The sequence below is a fragment of the Gobius niger genome (assembly GCF_951799975.1).
Source record: "Gobius niger genome assembly, chromosome: 12".
In the NCBI taxonomy this organism is placed as follows: Eukaryota; Metazoa; Chordata; class Actinopteri; order Gobiiformes; family Gobiidae; genus Gobius; species Gobius niger.
Genome location: NC_136863.1, coordinates 1,824,746 through 1,835,171, shown reverse-complemented (window position 1 = coordinate 1,835,171; position 10,426 = coordinate 1,824,746).

The following is a 10,426-nucleotide window of genomic DNA, read 5'->3' as shown; positions in this document are numbered from 1 at the left end:
TGCTGTAGAGACCACCATAGGAGGGGGCGGGGCCGGAGCAAACCGCTGTAGAGACCACCAAGAACTGTTCAGCAGGAGGGGGCGGGGCCGGAGCAGCCCGCTGTAGAGACCACCATAGGAGGGGGCGGGGCCGGAGCAAACTGCTGTAGAGACCACCATAGGAGGGGGCGGGGCCGGAGCAACCTGCTTTAGAGACCACCAAGGACTGTTCAGTGGGAGGGGGCGGGGCCGGAGCAGCCCGCTGTAGAGACCACCATAGGAGGGGGCGGGGCCGGACAAACTGCTGTAGAGACCACCATAGGAGGGGGCGGGGCCAGAGCAAACCGCTGTAGAGACCAGCATAGGAGGGGGCGGAGCCAGAGCAAACTGCTGTAGAGACGACCAAGAACTGTTCAGTAGGAGGGGGCGGAGCCAGAGCAAACTGCTGTAGAGACGACCAAGAACTGTTCAGTACGAGGGGGCGGGGCCAGAGCAGCCCGCTGTAGAGACCAGAGGTGGGAGACTCGAGTCACATGACTTGACTCGAGTCGCAATTTTCGGGACTTGAGACTGACTTGACCAAAGCTGCAAAAAGACTTGACTTGGGACTTGCTGTTTGTGACTCGAGACTTAACTTGGACTTGAGGCCAGTGACTCTCAATGACTCGCTGTGACTTTATAGTTTTATTTATTTGAGTGAAACTGTCGAAAGATCAGGATTAATGTCGTAAAAGCGGCGCATCTTTGTTTACATTATGGTGATTATCCACATGCGTGTTCGGTTTTAGAGCGTCTGATCAATACAGCACAAAAAGGCCGAGGAAATATTTCTTTGGTGCATTAAAAGTTTTCTAAAGACAGTGAAGAGGAGGAGATTTACGGACAGGAAAACGTTTGAAACAATGGGCTGGACCTACAGCGCAGACGGAGCCTCCAGAACGATTTAGTGGTTATATTACACATCCGCACACAGCCCAGTGACAGCGGGACTGAAGGCTACAGGGGCGGATCCGAGTATACAGGGGCTGGGGCAGTACAGGGGAACCACTGACAGAAAAACTGCCAGAAACTAACAAAAGTAAAAATATTATTTTATATTTATATTTCATACTACAAGGAAAAGCAGCTCATGTTTAAAAGACTCTGTTTCATTTTTTTTTAAGTCGCCCACCCCGGACCCCCTTCCTTAAAATGCTGTCCCGGTAAATTTGTACATAGACTGGAGCATTTAAAATATATATAGTTTGAATTTTGTGGTGATTAAATATTAATTAAACTTTAAATCCAAATCCATGAGATCTAAATTTTTAAAATCGCTAAATCTTGAGAAAGCACTTGTAATTTTCAAGATTAAACACATGAAAAGTCGACACGCTGGCGTTTGTGACTTGAGGTGACTCGCCGGCTAAAGCAAGACTTGACTTGACTTGACTTGACTTGAGCCCAGGACCGATTGACTTGGACTCACTTGGGACTTGGACCTTCACGACTTGGACTTGACTCGAGACTTGCATTTAGTGACTTACTCCCACCTCCGGTAGAGACCACCAAGAACTGTTCAGCGGGAGGGGGCGGGGCCGGAGCAAACCGCTGTAGAGACGACAGATCCTTCTAAACTGTTCAACCGTCACCAGACTTAACCCTCGTGTCGCCTTCGCGGGTCTTTTTGACCCGCTGTCATGTTCCGGGCATTTGGATGCAGGTGACACCAGGGGGCGTCTTCCAACCTTCTCAGTGTAGATGTGAGTTGACTTTCTTCAGAGTGAGACTTTAGGTCAGACATGAGTGACAGTAACATGACGCTAAACACAGTGAGCTCTTTGTTTGCAGTAAAAAGGCTGAGGCCTCATTGCTCTTCAGTCACAGACTGAGAAGTGAAGAAGGAAGTCATGGAGCTTCTGCTTTAGACAGAACTTCAGACTTCTGCTGCAGGTAAGAGTCATAAAAGTCATGTGTGTCCCAGTTCCTCTGAGTCGTGGTGGGTCCTGGTGGACCATGACCGATGTGGACAGGACTGTGGTGGATCTACTTTTACTTTGGAGAAAATAGTTACTTTAGTAACTGTTGAAGAAATGAACCTCACGAGCTTCTTCTATAACATCTGTCCACATCAGTCCTGCTGCACCACGACTCAGAGGAACTGGGTCAAACATGACCTACAGCAGAAACAAATGACCTGGGTTTGTTTGTTTTGTTTTTGTTTTTTAGAATGAAAGTAAATTTAAAAAAAAAACATTTTCTTTGATTAAGATAAGATAAGATGATACTTTATTGATCTCACAGATGGAGAAATTGCATTCGATGAGAGAGCATCCGGCAGCAGCACCATTCAGTGCGCACCACTCTTTTTTTTTTTTTTTTTTTTCTTTGGTGAAAGATGGTTGTGTCGCGGCCGCCATCTTCACTGTTTTGGTCACAGGAGGAGCACTGGTTGATGGAAAATCCGTAGACGATGACCACGGCGGTGGAGCTCTTGCTCTTGGCCACGATGTTCTTGGCCACACAGGTGTAGTTGGCCGTGTGGGACAGACGCGCCTGCTTGATGATCAGGTTGTGTCCACGGTGATGTAGAAGTTCCTGTCCTCGGCCGGGTCCATGATCTCGTTGTCCTTCAGCCACTCCACCCGCATGACCTTGGAGGATGGAGAAACTGTAGCTGCCCTCTGTCTCCTCTGATCATCTGAAACGGTGCACCGCCTCCTGGGCTTGTCCCTGTCTCAGAGCGTGGTGTCCTGCACTGGTCACCTCCACCTCGTCCTTCCTCTTCCTCCTGCACAGCTCCCTCCACAGTCTTTCACCATCTCCTCGTTGGTCCCTTTTGTTGTTTCCTGTAGCTCCTCTTGTGACGCCTCCTCCGTGCTGCAGGTGTGGGGGCTCTTGGTGCCTCTTCACTGTTCAGTGTCTCAGAAGAAGATGTTTGTAGATCTTAAATGGGTTTAGCTGATAAGCTAGCAGTTTGTTTACCTTCAAAAAGCTGCTTTCTTCAGGACCATTTTGGACTCTCAAAGTAAACAAATCCACCAAACCTCCACAAAAACACGGTAAAGACGTACAAAAGTATCCAGAACAACAACTTGGTTCGCTGAAAAAGGCAAACAATTCACTAAAAAAGGTGAAAAAATTCAGCTGCACCAGGAGAGAGGGAGGTCACTTCCTGTTTTCACGTCGCCATGACGCTCTTCAAGATACATGATTTTCAGATATTTTTCTTGTTGTAGTTGTAATAATAATTTTCCATATATTATGTTTTTACTACAGATTTGAGTTTCAGAATATGATATGACTCTTACCTGCAGCAGAGTCTGAAGTTGTGTCTAAAGCAGAAGCTCCATGACTTCCTTCTTCACTTCTCAGTCTGTGACTGAAGAGCAATGAGGCCTCAGCCTTTTTACTGCAAACAAAGAGCTCACTGTGTTTAGCCTCATGTTACTGTCACTCATGTCTGACCTAAAGTCTAACTCTGAGGAAAGTCAACTCACATTTACACTGAGAAGGTTGGAAGGCGCCCCCTTGTGTCACCTTGTGTCCAAATGCCCAGAACATGACAACGGACTCGTTTTCGGAATTACTCACAAAGTCCAGATCAGATGTTTTGCAGAACCCGATATCACAACAGGAAGTACCTCAGTGAAACCAACGTCCAAACGATAAACAATGTCCGCGGTTATTGATGATCCGAAAACTCTTGCAGGAAACAAAACACCGTGTTCCAAATTATTATGCAAATTGTATTTCAGTGTCAAAAAGGTAAAAACATATAGATATTTTTCAATGAAGCTCATGGAGGGTTTTGTGTCTCTGACGCCTGCGATGATTAGTTTCAGCTTAAGCCCAGTGAACCCCTTAACTCCCACCTGAACCGAGCACATTTTCTCCAGCTTTACCCCAATCCAAAAGCTTCTGGAAAAAAGGTGTGAAAATAGCGACAAAACTGAGACGAAAACAAGGATGAAAATGTCACAAAAAAGTGACAAAAAAGTGATAAGAATTTGACAAAAAAATCTAAAAAGTGATGAAAAAAAATGTGATGACGTGAGGAAAAAGATCCATTTTTGATGAGTTTTATAGATCTTAGCTTTCAAATGAGGCGTCACACTGGCCTACAGGATTTGGGTAAAGCTGAACTGGAGAAAATGCTCTGGGTTCAGGCGGGAGTTAAGAGGTTAAGGGAAAAACTACTGAAAAATTAAGCAGATCATCATTTTCATTATTATCATTATTATGGTGTGGTAGCATACATGCTATTTTACCAGGGTGCCATTATTTGTTCTAAATTTAATTCATTTTTGTTTTTAGCCATTGTTTTTTCTTTGTTTTTTAAGAGTTACATAGTTTATCCTCTTAACTCCCGCCTGAACCGAGAGGATCTTTTTCCTCACGTCATCACATTTTTTTTCTATCATTTTTTTGTCATTTTTTGTCACATTTTTGTAATTTTTTTGTTATTTTTTTGTCAAATTTTTGTCAAATTTTTGCCACTTTTTCATCAATTTTTCGTCACTTTTTTGTCAATGTTTTCTTACTTTTGTCACATTTCCATCATTGTTTTCGTCTCAGTTTTGTCGCTATTTTCACGTCTTTTTTCCAGAAGCTTTTGGATTGGGGTAAAGCCAAACTGGAGAAAATGTGCTCGGTTCAGGTGGGAGTTAAGGGGTTAATGTCCCTGTTTTTCCCATGGTCTGACCCGGGTGGGGGTCGCGGCTCCAAAAGGTTGAGAACCACTGCTCTAAAGAACAAGATCCTCTTCATCATTCACCATGTCCTGCTGTAAAGAAAACCGCTGCTATGGGCTGAAAAGGTGAGAAACTCATGATGTGGACCCCATCCTCCCCTGACCTCAGCCCTATTGAGAACCTTTGGAGCCTCAAGCTAAACATCTATGAGTGTGGGAGGCAGTTTTCATCCAAACAGCAGCTCTGGGAGGTTATTCTGACATCCTGCAAAGAAATCCAAGCAGAAACTCTCCAAAAACTCACAAGTTCAATGGATTTAAGAATTTATGTTATTTTATGTTAAAATATAACTCGACCTGTTTGTTTGATTTCAGTAAATATGACCTCCTAATGCTAAAATTCAACAAATGACCATGTTCAGTTCTTTATCCTCTGAATTGTATTGAAATAATAATTTGCAACAGTAGATTTTGAGGTTTTTTTACTATATTTATTTTTGAATAAAATACTTTTGTCACTGGGAGTTTTTTTTTCAATCACATTCATATGATCCTCGAACAGTTAAAGACTTGAACATTATTTGAGTTGATCATTTAGAAAGTTTTTGTACACTGTGTACATGTATTACAGGCATCTGTGTTTCACTTTAAAGACGCTCTTTCTAAGCAGATGTTCATCTCAGACCAGGGCCGTGGGAAGATGTTTGGCTAGGGGGTGCTGAGAGACAAGATTGCCCCCCAAAACGCTATTTCTTTGCTTATTTCCTATTTGGGGATTTACCACAATCCAAAAGCTTCTGGGAAAAAGCTGGGAAAATAGCAACAAAACTGAGACGAAAACAATGATGGAAATGTGACAAAAAAGTGAGAAAACATTGACAAAAAAGTGACGATAAATTTATGAAAAAGTGGCAAAAATGTGACAAAAAATTGATTAAAAAATCGACAAAAAAATGACAAAAAATTAATAAAAAATGACAAAATGAGCCAAAAAAAATGACAAAAATTTGATAGAAAATTTACAAAAAAATGTGACAAAAAAATGACAAAAATTTGATAAAAAATGGCAAAAATGTGACAAAAAAATGACAAAAATTGGATTAAAATTTTACAAAAAAATGACAAAAAATTGATAAAAAAATGACAAAATGTGACAAAAAAATGACAAAAAATTGATAAAAAATGGCAAAAATGTGACAAAAAAATGACAAAAATGTGAAAAAAATTGGATTAAAATTTTACAAAAAAATTACAAAAATTTGATAAAAAATGGCAAAAATTTTACAAAAAAATGACAAAAAGTGACAAAAAATTGACAAAAAAATGACAAAATGTGACAAAAAAATGACAAAAAATTTATAAAAAATTTACAAAAAAATGACCAAAAAAGTTACAAAAATGAGTTGAATACCCAACAAAAAAATGATGGAAAAGAAATGTGATGACGTGAGGAAAAAGATCCTCTCGGTTCAGGCGGGAGTTAAGAGGTTAATATTGCCTGTAATGCATAGACGATCCACCAGGGGGTGCTGCAGCGCCCTCAGCACCCTGGGTTCCCACGGCCTTGTCTCAGACCTCATGTTCCTCTGAGGTCACACGGCCTCCAGAGTCTCTCAGACCAAAGTCACATCAGAATGTTGCTGAGTTTGAGTCGGTTCAGACTTTTTCATCCCCGATGGAACAAGAATGACTTTTGTCTCATTTCAAAGGTTTTTGTTTTAAGTAAATGTCTCTTATTTTAGTGAATGAATGCTTAAAATAAAGGATGATTCGCTCTGAGTGAGTGAGAGGATGTTTCAGTGACCACAGTGAAGATTCAGAAGAAGATTGTGACTTTAATCATGTGTTTCAAACTGATCTGAGTCTCTTCTTTTCATTTTTATCCAGACATAGTTTAGTCGATGAAAATATCTGGACATTTTTAGTCCCAGTTTTAGTCTCACAAACAACTTTCTAATTTGGTTTTAGTCCAATTTTTGTCTGGAAAAGAAAAAAGTCATCCAAACAGCAGCTCTGGGAGGCTATTCTGACATCCTGCAAAGAAATCCAAGCAGAAACTCTCCAAAAACTAAACTAAAAAACTAAAATATAACTCGACCTGTTTAGATGTTTTTGATTTCAGTAAATTTGACGACCTAATGCTGCAGATTCAACAAATGACCATGTTCAGTTCTTTATCCTATAATAATGTATTGAAATAATGAGTTGATGAAATTAACAACATATGTGATTAAGCCATTTTATTATAGACTTAGCATTAGTCCAATAAGGAGAGTTTACCTCAGCGGTCTGGGCCATATGCACAGTGACCCCACGTGTTTCCGCCTGGACAGTAAACCAGACGCTGTCCTTCCTGTCCGTGATCTCTTCCCATTAAACATGAGAAGAAATGAAGCAATAGCTGAAGATCTGGTAAAGGACAGTGAGTAAAAGTTCAGATGTGACGGAGCAGGAAGAAAATATTACATGAGACGTAACGACTTCACTGGAGGAAACTCCGTGTTCATAACGGTGGATGTTTCTGTCTTGAGGCTAACGCGGCTAACGTGGCTAACACAAAATAAAAAATAAAACTAGCGCAAAGTTTTGAACGAGCCTGCACAAGAATCGTCCTGTTAGTTTAAATAATATTTACTTGTTTACATGTTATATTATTAACACTAGCCTTTAGCTCTAAGATAAAAGCTCCGCCCCTTATTAACGCTGGCGTTTCCCAGTGTTAATTTCGTCGACTAAAATATTTAGTCTTAATTTTAGTCAAAGTGATATTTTTGACGACTAAATTGGACTAAAACTAAATTAAACATAACACCTAACAGACAGTGTGGGCACACGAGCCCAAAGCAGAGGAGACTGTGCTGATCCTTTCAGGAAAACATCGTTTGGTCAGTTGAGCTTTTCAGTGAGGACAGGTCACACCTGGAACATCAGGAACATCCCAACACTGAGAACCTTCACTAGATCAGTAAAACTTTGGCTCCTGGACAATCAAACCTGCAGTCACAGTGTGAACATGTCGGCTGTTTACCAGGAGTGTTTAAAATCTCTTATTTGTCTGTGTCGTTTTGTTTATAATGTCTTTTTACTGACCATTCCATCTTGTCTTTTGTTCATGTCTGTTGTGCTTGTTGTTCTGAAGACCTGCCCTGGGACGACAGATGAAAATTAGCCATTGTGGCAACTCTGGCATATTTACATGTGGACTTTGGGGACTCATGTTAATTAATATGCACTGTCCCATCTTAAATAAAATAAATGACAAATGACAAAGTTTTACATGAGACTAAAACTATGACTAAAATGTCCAGATATTTTAGTCGACTAAAATGAGACTAAATAAAAATGAAAAGGAGAGACTAAAATCATCCAAACTTCTGTCTGAAAGAGCCTCAGATCATTTACAATCACTGCTAAAGGTTCAGCTCTGAGCTTTATCATGAGGAGCAGAAACATGAAGCAGAGGAACAAGATTAAATATGATTAGAATCAATATTATCAATGCAAAGTCGACTAAATTAGTCTTAAATTTAGTCGATTAAATTTACTTGCAATTTTAGTCGACTAAAACTAGACTAAACGATTTTTTTGCCTGAATCTCGGCTAAAATTAAATTACATTTTAGTCAAAAGACTTGGACTGAAACTAAATTAAAATATGTTGTCAAAATGAACACTGAAGAAGAAGAAGAAGAAGAAGAAGATCTTTATTTATATAGCGCCTTTCACAGACATATAGTCACACTGGTGTTTCCTTTGGGTCCAGGATTCACAGTGAATATGATGTTTGTAACACGTTTCAGTGACTCGTCCTGAACCAGATCCTGAGCTTCTCTATATTTGTGTGGGACCTGCTCGTTGTGAATGTAAACGACCGGCGACAGGAAGTCCAGCGTCTGGTTTACTGTCCAGGAAGACGTCACGTGGGGAAACTGTGCATATCCCATGGTCTGGGTGAATGCTGGATTCTGATTGGCTGGTGCATTATTGTGGTATAACCGCACACGTAGTCCGGTAGTTAAATCACTGGGATATCACTCCGCTGTGGCGTCGCCATAGCAACGCATGACACAGCTGAATCAGATAAAGGCGTAATTAGTGACTGACAGGAACGTATGAGATGGATTTAGTGTTTGCTAAATGTTTGTAGAGGAGAGTGAGCAGCTAGGTTAGCTACTGTTAATAACATATGAGCTTTACATTTCTATTGGAAACGGTTAAGGCTATTCATCATTTTCAGGCGTACATAAAATGATCCTGCATTGAAGCATCTTTGTCTGGATTAGTAAAGTCAAACATAAAAGTTTGAGTTGGGGGGGCCCAGGTGTGAGCGACTCCACCACAGCTGTTTCCATAAACAGTTGAGCTGGTCGAGCTAGCTTTAGCTTCAGGTTAAACCTTGTAAAAGGTAAATAACTCCTGCCCACGAGTGCCGCATATCGGTGTTTCCTTCCAGGGAAAAGTGTTTCCGGGTTAGTCCTGTTGTGTTGTGATTCTGTGCTGATGTTGTGTCGTTGAGCCTGACTGAGATCCTCGTAATAGCTGCGGAGAATGACTCGCTCTGAGACCAGCCTTCAGTGACCGGCTAATAACCCACACAAAATAGTCCCGTAGTCTGGCAGATTTAGTGACTTTAGTCAATGAAAAAAACATTTATTATAAATGTTAGGTTTGTGGGACCCTGGTATAAGCGGATTAAACAACGAGGAGCCGCGTTAGACGTTATAATGCAGGAGGAACAACACTGTGTCGGGCGTTAGAACCGGCTAATGCAGCTCCTCGTTGTTTAATCCTTACATATAGAACCCCCGCCACCCCCAGGTCCTCGTGCCACCCCAGAAAATAAAGCCTGGACACGCCGCGGCCATGAAACCCTTTATTGCACTACAGTCGTTACTACAATAAAAACAAACCCGCCTCACAGTTTTCTCAGTAAACTTTATTATAGATTTCAATAAAAATGACAAAACGTGCATTAACTGAAGCAAACATTCTCACACTGCGTATCGATCTGTTCCTGTTCAAAGATATTTCATCCACGACCGATCCATTTTCAATATTCATAACAATCGATCCATTTTCAATATTCATAACAATCGATTTTCAATATTCATAACAATCGATCCATTTTCAATATTCAGAACAATCGATCCATTTTCAATATTCAGAACAATCGATTCATTTTCAATATTCAGAACAATCGATCCATTTTCAATATTCAGAACAGTCGATTCATTTTCAATATTCAGAACAATCGATTTTCAATATTCATAACAATCGATTCATTTTCAATATTCAGAACAATCGATTTTCAACATTGGTAACGACAGTGCGGCGTATATAAATAACAGACATATAAGTTATTCTTCCATTTCAACATAGCTTTAGCGACTGATGCAAGAGAATCAAATCTGAGCCAATTTTCATTTTATTCAGGATTTGTTTTTTCACTTTTTAATTTCAAATATATTTTTTTCTTTTAAAAACCTCATGTATTTTTTTTTTTTAAAAATTCAGGTTTTGAGCCAGTTTTTTGATTTTGAAGGTTTTTCCGGATTTTTTTATTTTTTTTTTAAACCTAATTCCTGACCTGATTTAGTGGGTGAAATTTAAATTTTTACAGATTTTCCGCTAAAATACATACATCCAAAATCCCTGTGAAAAAGTCACAAAATAAAACCACACATTTAAACCTGGCACAGATTTCATCACCAAAAACATGGGATTTTTTTTCCTTTTTTTTTTTTTTTTCAAACATAAAATAACAAAAACTTGCAAT